Source organism: Numenius arquata, chromosome 3, assembly GCF_964106895.1.
Source record: "Numenius arquata chromosome 3, bNumArq3.hap1.1, whole genome shotgun sequence".
NCBI lineage: Eukaryota > Metazoa > Chordata > Aves > Charadriiformes > Scolopacidae > Numenius > Numenius arquata.
In genome coordinates, this window is record NC_133578.1 from 8,324,587 (window position 1) to 8,338,615 (window position 14,029).

Sequence of the window (14,029 nt, forward strand, 5' to 3'; positions counted from 1 at the left end):
TCTCCTTTGAAATGAAAATGCATCTTACCATTGTCCTTAATGGGACATTTCTTCTTTGAATGTGTTCACACATAATAAATTCCGTTGTTTTCAATGAGCAGAGGGAGGAGTTAGCTGCTTGCTTATTGACATAGTTAGAAACCTTTATTGGAGATCATTGGATCAGTTTGTTCCTGTGTGCATAGGGTTTTTTTTCAGCCTGAAGTGTTGTGTGACAAACTCTGGGCCAGAAAAATGACTTTGGGATGCAGGAGAATCAAGTGAGTCGGTCTTTACTATGGTGTTTGCTTGTTTGTTTTCAAGAGAACATTTCCCAGCCATGAGTGTCCAAATTAGTGCTGTACAGTATTGTGCTGTAATGTATTTCTAAACAATTTGGTGAAGTGATATATGGCAAGACTATATTGGATATGCCTATGAAATACATACGAGATGGAATGGGTTGGTACATGTACACAGCCCAGCTGGTTTCTGTAGGGAGTTACTGGTCAGGCAGCTGGGGGCTGTGTGGCTGCAGGAGCCTGGTGCTGTGCCCTCAGCTGTGCTCAGCAGCCTAAGCACAAACCACCTGCAGCTGCAGCTCTTCAGGTCCCAGCACTAGCTCATTTAGGATTAGCTCAGAGCTGATTTGTGAGAGGTAGATATTCCCCTTACCCAAACTAGAGCGATGGAGAAGAATCCAGCATAGCTTGTAGGCCTCCCAGTGCATTGCTCTTCTTTTCCTCCTTGCCCAGTTACCTTCATATATGGATGAATATGTTGTAGTGTGGTCCACAGCTGTGTGGCTCTAAATGGAAAGGCGTTCAGAGTTCCTCTGTGATTACCACAGGTGAAAGCAGGTACCTGGGATAAACGTAGAGCAGCTGATGTGCTGCCCTTGTCCAGGTCCTCCTGCCCTCCATGTGAAGCTTGTTTTCTGTGGGGAACATGTCAGAAGTTGTTTTGATATTGAGATTTTCCTTCAAATTAGGGCAAAAAAAGAATATGATCATCTTTATGTGAACAACAGGAACACGACTGTAGTGTCCCATTCCCCTGTCTAGCTTCTGTATCTCTTCCACTTTAGTAACATGCTCAGGCACAATCTCATTTGCCTTTTGAACATATTTTTCAGTATTTTTTGCTTAAGAGATTTGCTCATCAATATTTGCATTCAAATGGAGAGTTAGTGCTTCAACGGATCATTCTATTGATTTTCTCCAAAAGATATTTTACCAGTGAAAGTTGATTGAATTTAACTGAAGTGGCAGAAGATTTGGAAAGAAGATGTAATGAGGTCTCAGCCTTTTTTCTCCCCCTTGGGTTTTATTTGCTAAAATCCTCATATCTCAAGCGTGAGAGAAAGCAAGATGGATATGGAAAGGCAATATAATGTTGTAGATTTAGTTTGAATTTCCTTCGTATAGAGTATATGGGCCATCTTGACATCTTGCTGAGTACATTTAGAGGATGGAGTACTCAAATAAGCTGAGATTTTTCCCCTTCACATTGATCCAGTAGGATTCAACATAACCTATCACCTGGCCAACAGCTCATTACTCTGTTAAGTGAGTCAGCTGATATAAGCAGTTCTCCTGCTGAACTTGCTGATCCTGTGAAACCATAAGTGATTTTGAATCTTTTTTTTTTGTTTCGTTTTAGCGAGAGAAATAAAGAAGCATATATCACTTCTGCGGGATCATGTGTTTCTTGGGGTTCACACAAATCAGTTTACAAATAGAAAGTGTAAGGGCAAGTATGGCCTTCACTTCCTTGCTGGATCAGTAACCATACCTATTTGTGTCGAGGGAGGAGGAGAGGAACAACAGCAAATACTGTTCCAAGAGCACAGACAAAAGGGTGAACATTAGTAGTGGTACTGTGAGGTGTGAACACAGAGTTAAGTGGGAACAACTAGGGGACAAGTAAACTGTCCCCAAAGCTCAGCTTATGCCTGGCTCTGACCACATCTGTCATTTGTTGTGTCTGGCCTCAGGGCAGCCCTCTGGAGGAGGGTGGTTAGAACATGTAGGGACCTGTGTGCCTGGGCACATCTGGCATTGTAGTAGGCATCTGGCACATGTCATTAGATTCCAGCCCAGTTGGGTTTGTCTGGCAGCTCTGGGGGCATGCATGCCTACAGCTGTTCTGCGGTCTGCCCTCTGCACTCAGATCTGTTCCTGTCGTGCTTCCAGAGCTACATGCATCCTGTCTTTGGCACTGCCTGTGAGCTGGGGAACTTGAAAGCAATGGGGAACAAGCACTTTGTCTAAGCATAAAAGTTCGTATAACCGACTTTTAAAGGGCTTCCCAGTGCGTCTCTCATAAGAATCAAATAATGCCTGATGATACATCTGTTTTCACAGGGTTTTGAGGTGATATCGTACTGCTCAGAGACAGACTGTTTTGATTACTTCTATAGGGAGTAATGTACATTTTAGCTACCCTTCAGCCAAGAAGTTTCAGGGGAAAACTGCATAGATGATTGACAAACTTGTGCCACTGGAAATTTGTGACACCTTTCTGGGTATTCTGTACAGGGCAACATCATTATACAGTCTTGCAGCTTCATGTGGTGGTTGCTAAAAATGAAACGTGAGTATTCAATTAAAATGATATTAAGAGGTATTCTCAGGCAAATGCTTGTCCTAAGGAAAATTGCAGCTAGAGGTCTCTGTGTACATGTAGGAGGCAGCAAAACGGCAGGCTAAAATGTGTATCAGAACTCATCTGTCACTCTCAGAAGTTTGTCTTCTTATAGCATATTGGAAGGATTTTCTGATTCCAGATAGGTAAAATAGAAGCTTTATATTTCTATGGCACGAACAATTAGGTTTAGTCCTGTGAGCACCTTTCCTTTGTGTGGCTCTTCATTATGCATCTACCAGCACATAAATGATTGTCACAGACATGTCATTCATTGACTTCTCTGGGATTTCAGCTGCTCCTTCATGGGTTGCCTGGCAAGGAAGGACAGGGTATGTCTGTGCAGTTGAGTTTGCTGTATGCCTGCCAACAACAGCTACTACCCTCTGTTGCTAATTTGCCTAGGAGTGTTTTACCAGAAAGTATAATTTAATGTGAGGCAAAGAGCACAGACTTCAGCCCTCTGTTAGTGGTGTAAGCTCTCTCTTTCTGCAGGTCTCCGTGTCCTTCCCACTGCATAGGACTTACGGGCGTTACAATGACAGCATATTCATCTTTGACTGGAGGTAGTGACACTTCATCTCAGAAAAGGAATTGTCTTCAGGAAAATGTTTGGCTGATCAAAGTGCAATATTACTAATTCCGACCCTTTCCAGCAATGAAACATAGTGTAAGAAAATGGTATGCTCTTGTGTAAGAGTGAGGAACCCTGCACCAAAATCATTTGCATGGATCCGTGGCACAGCCAGGAACAGAATCTTGGTTTCTTAATCCGGAGGTCAGTGGTGGTTTAAGAGAGGCAGCCTCCCCTGCTAAGGTCTGTTCTGTAATAGCTTCTGTGTTTTCCAGATTGAAAATAAAATGAATTGTTAAAAAGTGCCTGCAGTAGAGAATGTGATAAGTACCCAAGAGTGAGCAGAGAAGCCATGTAAATCTCCTGGATTGGTTTAGCCCCCAGTGGCTGAGATTTTTTAGATCAAAGAAATGGAAAAGAATACAGAAGTAGGAACATGACAGCTCCTCAAATGTAACTGCTCCAGGTTTCTCTTTTTGCAGGGGAGCTGACTCACAATGGAGGGAATGTGCTGTTTCCTTTCATTCTTTCTATATTTTTGGATCTGAAGATTGTTAGTTTCTCTTTGAAGAGTTTACTTTATAGCTTCCTGATGAGCTGCAGGTGGCTTGTGGAATCAGGGTGACAATATATCATTCACTATGACACCTTTTGCTGACTAAGAGTGTCTTTTAAAAATGAATTGGTTGATTAATGCACATTTTTATTAACATTGTTAATTCTCAGCCTACTTTGTACGTGGAATTGACCTGGAAGAAACTTGCTCAAAAAAGCATTAAAAATTCTCTAGTAGCATAAAATGAAGTAGCAGTCTTGTCTCTGCTGTGTGCAATTAGTGCAAAGGAACTGTGAAACTTAGCACAACTGGCTATTTCTAATTCTAAAATTAACAGTGTACTTTTTACTGAACACGGTACGTGAGGAATAAACGCTTTCTCTGTTATAAATGATCTAGCTCATAATAACTACAGGAGAAGTTATTGCTTTTACTGATACAGAATGTGTATGGGAAAGTGCTGAAACAGTAAGAGGAAACAATCCTGTCAAAACTGACCAACTCTTTCGAAGTGCTTGGTACTTTCCTTTCTCACAGAAGTCCATGGGAGTTGAAGGCACACTGCACTTCACAGTACGCACTTAGCACATCTGATCTAATCCATTTTTAATGTGACTTTCACTTTGAAGCATCATACTGTATAAGGAAACCAGATACAGCAATATGATGTTATTGCTAATGTTTCTAGATGCAGCGAGGTCAGAAAGTACAAGGTCTGATAGCAACTACCTCCTTTGGCTCTAGATCGACAGCTACAGAAGTTAGCAAGATGGACAGAGTTGTTTCACAATTTTCAGTGTATTAATGTTTGAAATATGCACATTTCCAGTTTGCAATGGCAGGGTGTCTTCCCCATCAGCAGAGAGTAGACTTGACCCTTCTTACACTGACATCACAAATACTTTTGTTCTTGACTTTGCTTGGGCAATTTTGAGCTTTTCCTCTGATTTTTCTAAAAGATGAAATTAAGGGACGTGTATTTATAGGGGAAGATTGTGGTTGTACAGTTGGACCTCTTCACACACCAAAGTACATTTACAGCCATATGTAATGTGTTTCATCTGTAGTCCAAGTCTACTCCCTCTGTCTGCATAGTTGGGATGTGTCAAGTACGAGTGCTCTGGATGTCCTCAGTCCTTTCCTTCTGTCTTTGGTGGGGTACGAGGAAGTCCGAATAACAAATACAGACAAAGATGGACTTCTCACTGTGATTCTGTCCTGCTACTCAATGGGTAAGAGATGCAAAGGTTGCACATGTATGGAGCGATATACTGGAGGTTTGCAGCTCTTTGATGTCTCGCTGGCATGGCTTTTTCCCATGGAGTTCCGCATCCAAACATAGTTGAGTTTCCCAGTCCACTGCTTCATGATGCTTTGAAAAAAAAGGAGAATGGGAGGTTGGGTAATTATGGAAGGTCTCGTTTTTACTTCATTGCTCATAACTCTTTGAATAACCTGCTTCTTCCAGCCTTCTTTATAAGTTGAAAAAAAATTTGGGCTTACCCTGCATTAACTACAGTGATTGCAATCATTCCTTGATTTGCAAGCTGGTACCATAGAAACAAAGAGGGCCCATTTTCCTTTTCCACATCAAAGCACACTAAGCTTCTTGTCTACGCCTCATCAAAGGAATGATTTCAGCACATGTATTCCTCAGAAAATGACAGGAGGAACTAGGAAACAAAATTGAAATGAAACATTAATTTAAAAGAACACAAGCATCCTAATTGGAGATTTACTTTAACAGATTTCCCCATGTCTGAAAAATGATGGCTGGGAGCATAATCAGACTTTCAGCCGGCACCATCTCTGAATTGTTCATAATAACTTTTAAATCTGTGTGCTGCGATTTTAAAATGAATTTAGAAGCCATCATCTGTGTGGGTAATCTAAGGGACCACATCTTGATCCTTTGCTCAAGAAAGATGTATTCATTAAAACTGCTAAAAATAACAGAGAACAGAAGGCATGTCAAGGTCACTGTGATATTCTTGTTCCAAAATTACTGCAGTAGTCTGTACAGCATATATATAAATCATATCAGGGCCAGCTAAGTTCCACTGACTCAGCTAATGTTACACCAGGGATGAAGTGGCATAAGGTATCGGAGCTTTCTGTGAGAAACCAAACACAATGTGTCTCCAAACCACGTTCATCTCATACAGTTAGAAAACCATCGCAAAAGTCAACATCCCAAATTCTCACCACTCAGGGTTCACGGTGGGTATAGAGACTATTCCTTGCAGCTGAAGGGGTATGGGCTGTCCCAGTACAGTCAGCAAAGAGAAGCTGCTTCTGTGTCTTTTGTAAAGAAAATAATTGTCTCATTAATATTAACAAAAAATACCCAGCCACGTTTGCCGGGTTAAATTCAAGGATGTATTGTGAATGTTTGAATATATTGCAGCTTACATGTGCAAAGACATCCAGTCCTAATTCTTTCAGAATACCCCAATGATGGATTTTTGAGGGTTTATGGGCAAGAGATAAGAAAAGCCACATGTCGAGAATGACAAGGAGACAGACACACAAACACAGCGTCTGGGGTGGAGGAGCATTTATTAATAAAAAGAGACGTCCATACAGTGCTGGCTGCTAGCAAGTGATGCACTCCCATGGAGTGGGTGTGAGTTTCCCATGGAATTAAATTAAGTTCCATTTAATCCTGTTTATTATTTAATTAAAAGGCAGGGTAGCGGGAGACCGGCATCTCCTCTGTTGGAGTCCTTCACGTTTTAGTGCTCAGCTTCGCGTCATGCAGTATGAGGTGGAAAGCAACTGTCTGAGCAGTGTTCTGGGCTTCAGTGCACAGTGACACTACTGTGTGTTGAAAGGATGTATATTATTGCATCTTGTTGCTTCATGACTAATGCTCAGGAGGAGAAAACAAGGAAGGCAGACAAAAGACTTTTAGATAAGGTGGACAGACAATGTAATCGGAATGGTATTTGTATGGACGGGCTGGTTTCAAAACTCTCTGCTCTCGCTTTCCCTTTCTAGACTTAAGCTATGCCTTGATGCAGATTTACTGCCAGCTCTAGATGTGAAACGATGGCTGCAGCAAGGCCTAAATTAAGCTCTTAATGACAAATCCATTTGGAAAAAATATGGAAACTGGTTACCTGGACTCTACAAGAGAAACAGGGGAATTTGACCTAGGCCTCTGAAGATGGACAATACGTGATGGATGGCGTGTGGCATGATAACAATGTTTTACATAGCATTAAAGGTCAGGATGCTTATTCTGAGTCTTCATCTGTTTGCTTTTGAATCTCTGTATTTCCTTAAGGAAAATACTATAAAATGTCTGTGTTCTTTGGTCAGGTTTCTGATTAAACTCAGGATCTGAAGTTTCATTTGAAGTAGTTAAGGGATCTTCCTACGAACTTTTCACTACTGCTACAAGTACTTTAGCAAGGTGGTCTTTGCATTAGTTTTTCAGGTGTTCGAACTTAGAAAGTTAGCAAAGCTAGTTACCTCCTAGTATAGTTCTTCAGCACGCAGGACAGCCTGTTGTACTACTACAGTGTGTCTGCCATGTGTACATGAGGCAGTTGCAGACAGATGGGAGTACAACAAGAATGGAGTTCTTGCTGCTGACTGGTGTTTTTAGGTACAAACAGAATGCAAATATTAATAGCAAGCTGCTATGCTACACAATGAGATACATATCTGGCCAGCTGTGTACACTGATCCACAGCATTCACTTCAATCACAGCCCAGTGATACAGTGTCCTGATTTAAGGGCCTGCCTAAAAGCAAGCTTTTCCAAAGTTAGGGTAGAATGAGGTGATGCAAGACAGGAGGACACTGTGGTGAAAGGGATATCTTTTTCAGAGGAAATTCCCTTGGTTAATGAGTTTTCAAACTTAAGAGGCATTTTCTGTTTGGGAATGATGGGAGAGTGAAGACTTCTAAGGCAGCAGAGGCAACTAGAAGAGTTGTTTGACTTTTGTTTGTCTTGGAATTTGCTGGTTTTTTGATGTAAACCAGGTGGTAGCTGCCTGTGCTCTGCCCTCAGGATTGGAGATGTTCTGGGTGATCACTTTTTGTGTGGTGCTTCCTCTGCTGCGCTAGCTGTCTGTTTCCAAACACAACGGAAAATGATGACTAATCAGGGAAGCTGAGACTACCTTACAGGCTGTGTCTCCCTTTATTCATCCTCTTGAAAGAACATCTGGGAGTCTTCTTCCAACAGTGCTTTGATTTTTAGCTCAGGAGGAATGGGAGCAGGATGTTCTCTGTGAACCAGCCCTAAGCCCTGTTGGTCTGACAAAGCAAAACCCAAGTTTTTTGACCTTGTTGGCAAGTCTTTTCTGTTTATTCATGAATTTTGCTGTGGTCAGGACATGGGAAAGATTTTGGCTTTACATGTTTGCGCTGGAAAATGCTCCTGCTTTTGTTCATTCAAACGGAGAAAAGGTTTTTGTTCTCCTCCTTGTACTGCGAGTATAAGAGGAAACTGCCTGTATTTCCATTGCTGTTTCTACATTGCCATGGGAACAGATTTGAAGTGCTGCATCCATTAAGTCACTTAATTGAAAAATGGCACAGTTTATCCATTCAAACTGCACTTTTGTCACTGCTCTGTGTACATCTACATGGCACAATGTAGGTTTTGAGCTACTTCTGGGACCCCAGAAGCAATATAGCTGCATTAACTGCAGTTGGGTGGGACGGTTTGGGTTGGGATAAGTAGCATAGGCAGGGCATCGTGCTGGCATAGCTCTGCTGCCAACTCAGGCTTGTGTTAGATGATTCAGAGTTAGTTCAGGTATATACACTGATATGTAACCCCAATGTAATACTGCATTTCATTGCACAGGGCTTTCTTTTAAGACTTGTAACACATTGCATTCAGTCACTGTTTACTGGTGCAAAAATGTAATGTCCTATCTACTTTTTTTGTTCATTTTGAGGTTGGTTTCTGGATCTGGAATGCTAAATCAGACTTCATGTTGCTAGAATAAAGCTTTCAAATGTAATTCTTCTGTAGTATAGTAATTACTGCTTGTTAGGCACGGCAGAGTCAGGAGAAAGTGAGGCACAAATTGAGGCAAAATAAGGCCTCCTGAAGAAACTGCAATGCTTGTATTCTTGACTGCACAGTACTTAATTGCCAAAGAATTTCTAAGTATATGTTAATATGATAAAACCTATCAAAACTGTATAAATTTATGTATTCTTACCTAGTAGTGGTTTTTTTTCCCTTTTCAAACCTACCTCAAGAGTGAAGAATAGAGGAGTAATCTTTCAGTGCATTCATATTTCAAATGAGACCCAATTCACAGCCTTTTAACCTCGTCTGCAGGATCTACTGGTACGAGCATTTTCTATGAGGAATAGCATTACTGTTTCAGGTTCTCCATCTGAACAGACAGAGAATGTAGAATATCGATTATAGAAGTTTACAGAGGGAGTTGTAAGTACTTGATAAATGTTGTTACCATTCTGCTACTTTGTGTTTGTCATGCTTGGTGCTGCAGGTGCTTCAAATAAGGCTGTTGGCTGGGTTCAGAAGGGCAGTGATTCTGCAGCCAGGTTGGAGAAGATGGGCTGCTAGCAAATCATACTAAAGTCACCAGAGGAATAAAGGAAGGAAGGAAGGAAAAAATGACAATAACTTTTTTTTTTTTCCTTTTTTTTCCCTGCATTACTATTGACAGCACTCTCTGTAGTGCTGCCAGTTCTTCTCTAGCAGTCAGTAAAATGTTATGGCTCTTTATCTCTTGGACAGACATATGTAGGCTGATTTCCAGATACCTGCCAATGATAAATAATTTAAAACTCTGTGGAGAATTTATATGATTTTTTAAAAACTGTTTAAGCAGTTACTTGACAATTTACGAAGAGGGAGCTGGGTACAAGTGAGAAGCCCTATAGTAGCAGCTGAGTATTGGAAAAAATTGAAGGAAGTTCATAAAGATTCTAGAAGTCAAGAACTTAAAAAAGACTAACCCTGAAATAGTGGTTGAAATACTTTTACAGTCCCTACAGGTTTGTGGTAGAAATCACTCATCACACTGGTTCTAGAGAACATGATGTGTTTCGAAGTGCAAGGAAGGGAATGGTTAAGTCTGAGCTTTGACTTTTTAACAACAAGGTGCAGATTAGGTGAGACTTGATGTCCCTTTATGGGTAGAAATGTCCCCTTTAAGGTCTCTGCAGTGCGTTCTGTGTAAGGGGAATTATATTTGGTAGCTGATGAACCGCTCTTCCTCTGAAATCTACCTGAATCAAGCTGATCCACAGCTGATATTTATCAGCAGCATGAGAGCGAGCAAGCGTTTGTTTGGGACTTCTCAGAAAAGGTTTTATGAGAAGGATTAAAATGAGAACTACCCAGTTATATGAGTCTCGGTCATGTTAGTTTTATTCAGTGAGATGAGTCCTGAATGTTTCGCTTGAGAAGAGGTGTAAAAGATAACCGGTGGGTTCTAGGCATATATAGGAATAAAGAAAAAAAGAAAATAACAAAGGAAAAATGTAGATTCCCTGCTTAATAGGGGAAGAGAGGAAATAAAGGGTGAGGCAGACAGGGCTGGAGTTGTCAATGCCATCTTTGTTTCAGTCTTCACCAAGCAGTTAATAGTGACCAAATGCTTAATGAAATAAATTTTAGTGAGGGGTGTCATGGTTTAACCCCAGCTGGCAACTAGGACCATGCAGCTGCTCGCCCACTTCTCCCACACTCCTCCAGAAGGGGAGGGGGAAGAGAGAGAAAAGGAGAAGAAAGGAAAAAAACCACCTTGTGTGTTGAAATAAAGACAGTTTAATGGAACAATAATGGAAAAGGAAAATATTAATTATAATAATAATGGTAAAAGAACATACAAAATAATGGGATACAACACAAATTGCTCTCACCACCCAATAATCGGTTGGCAAACCTGTCCCAAGCAGCGATTGCGGGTCCCTGCCCCCTGGTGAACCCCCATTTATATACTGACCATAACATCTGTGGTATGGAATATTCCTTTGGCCAGCTTGTCCTGTTGATGCTCCCTCTCACCTTCTATGGGAAGCTAAAAAGTCCTTGACTAATGTAAAACAGTACCTGGCAACAACTGAAATAATACATGTCATCAGCATCATTCTCACACCAAACCAAAAACACAGCAGCTACTAGAAAGAAAATTATCTCTATCCCAGCTGAAACCAGGACAAAGGGATCAGAGTGCAGGCCAATGCAAGGAAAGAATAAGTTTTGTGTTTTCTAGTTTAAGGGATCAGTGAACCTCAGGCTTGGTCTAGAGTATCTGAGGAGCTTGCTGGAGTGATTTCTCAGCTATTAGTGGCTATTGGTAAGATTTTATGAATTATATCCCAAGGGAGAGGAAAAAATAGCAATTACCTTTACAGTGAAAAAATGTGTAAGGTTGAGTGGATACTAGTGCAGTCAGTCAAATTTTGATTTCTTATGGATTCTGAGCTAAGACAATCAAGACTTTTATCTTGACAAATAATGTAATTGTGGTAGAATAACTGAGCTACTGACTGGGTGGAAGCGGTATCTTTGATGTATCTGAGAGTTTTTAAGTACTTTTTAGGTGAAGATTTTTTTGATAGTTTCAAATGTCACTTCTCATAAACCAACTGGGTAAGCTGCTCTAGAGGTCATTGCCATAAAACAATAGCTTTTAAATTTTTTTTTTAAAGCTGATTGTTCACCTGCCTGAGTGGTGAGTAGTGGCTCAGTATGGAACTGGGAGGGCTGCTGGAGTTGGGGCAGACCAGATCTGTTGTATATTCAGTTGCAGTCAGCACTTTCCTTTAACAACTTAGATAACGAAGCAGCAAATGCAGTTACAAAATTTGTTATGACAAAAAAATGAAGAAGAGGAGGGGAATGAAACACTCTGAAGGATGGCATCAGAACAGAGCCTAAACTGAAATTAAAGTGAAAGTCTATTTTTGGAAATCAAATACACACGTACCACAAGGCTTCGGCTACTCAGCTGTGTGCCAACTACATGATGCAGTTGTGAAAAGGCAACTATCATTCCAGAATGTCGTAGGAGGAGTGTCAGATGCAATTACTCTGCTCACCTCCGTGCTGGTGAAAGCTCAGCTGGAATCCTGCCTTCAGCTCTGGGCACTGAGCTTCCAGAAAGAGTTAGAGAGAGCTGAGAGGAGAGTAATGAGAACAGCATGTGGTTTAGAAGACATGAGATTGGCGATAAACGAAGATTATTTCCTCCTCCTCAAAGAAAGAAGGAATCATTTAAGTTGCAGCAAAGATTTGCACAGAATTTGAGGTTTCTAATTGGATTTCTAATAGCTGTCTGAGGAGAGGGGGGTTTTTAGGCAGAGTGAGTTGGTGGAGGTGTAGCCACAGTCTCGCTGCAAAAGAGCTATACCCCTCATGGGGTAACTTTTAACATGCTCTTGAGAAAATTGTGATGGGTATTAGTTTGTCTGAATGCATGGGGCTAAAGTTTCAGCAGTCCAGAGTCTGTTTCCTAAGCCATCCTGAGGTGTGGCTGAGGCAATCAGCTTGCTGGATCAGCCTCCTCACCACAGTTCCTCCCTCTGAGCATGAGACATGGAGCACATTCCCATTGGGAGTGGGATTATTTCAATGTTATTCATGATCTATTCTGAGCTCTTTTCTCCCAAGCATTCTCTACTTTTTAAAATATCCTTCTAATGGTATTTGACACTCTCCACTAATACCTTTCTTTCCTCCATATTTTTCCAGCTTTTTTGCTTGCTCTGGGTTTGCCAGCCGTGCCACGGGCCTTTCCTTCCTGCTCAAATTCTTGCCACCACAGGGCATTCTCATGGTGCTAGTGCAAAGGGTGTTGGTGTGGGAAGCCAGAAACTGTTTTCTCACTAAGAATGACAAAATAATTGCTTAGACCTTCTAAGTCAACCACTTACACGCTGAAACAAAATGCAAGATAGTATAGAGATCCATTTCATTGCTGCTTAAGTGGGACTTCTAAATGACACAAAGCCCATGCAACTTACCTAGGGAAGGTACAGTCATGTCTCGATATTTTTCCATGGAAAGATCCTAGGCTTTTCTCAGAAAATGATTTCTCACCTAAATCACTCTGTACTGTGTAAAACAGATGTTCTTTTACAGTTCATATTGAACATATAGGATTCATAATATCTAGGGTTTTCAGGCAGTAGCTAAATTCAAATTTATATATTTAAACTGAAAAAGGACCTTGAAAGTATTTCTCTTACATACGTATTTTACTCTCACTTACCTATCCCTCTAGGCTAGGTAGGCTGTTACTGTTATCTCAAGAGTTGCCATGGAAACAGTTTTACACTCTCCTTCCTTTTCAGTCTGTTTCTCTCAGACAGTCTCTGTCTCTTTAAAACTGTGGCCATGCTAAAATGGAAGTAAAACCCTGATAATTAAATACCAAGAGTTACTTCACCAGCTGATACTGAGTGAATAAATTTGTCGAAATCAGTGAAGCAGTGTCAAACGACAAGGTGAGAATCTATCCCTGGAGTTTCAACCATTCCTCTCCTCTTTTTCTGCAAAATTAAATATAAAACTGCTTTGAGGTCAAGGCCAGGTGTTTGTAAGCTAGAAGTTTTTCAAGTGATGAATGGGGTCTTTTCAACTGTGGTAGGTACATCTTCTTCATCCTCTCGGTGCTCCTGGATAATGGCAATGGTTTATGCAAACATAACTGACAGAAACTGTTAAGGATTTTAAATTTTGAAGAGTTTTCAATGAAGTGTTCAAAAAGAAGATGTTCCACTTGGATAGCATTTAAGTACTAGCATGCATGTATGAAGGCCACATGGCAACCAGGTATGAAGGTCGCTCACTAAATTGAAAAATGTGTCAGAAATATGGGTTTATAATTTGTAGAGCAAAACACATTGAAGGGGAAGTGGCTTGTCTCGTCCTTAAAGCTCAGATTTCAATAGGGAAATTGGAGCTAAAATGAAAGAATCAAGAAAGCCTGTATTCATGTGATCCTTTGTCTGGGAGGGGAACTTTTATCAGTGTCTGATGAAAGAGGCTCAGCAATACCCCAACAAAAGGTTAGGATTATATGTTTGCAAAGTGAACTCCTAACTTTAGGGACTATTTCGCAGAAAAGAACTGTAGTCAAGGTAACCAAACAGAAAATGACAACCATTAGTTCAGTCTGTACCTGGTCTCAGGAGGACCGATATCCTTGCCTCGTGTTTTCTGATCAGGCAGTGGTGGCACGGGAGTTAGTTCTTGGAATATAGTGGTCGCCCTGTTTGTTTCAAATTTATCTAATAGCGGCCAGGTACTGTATCAGCATGAT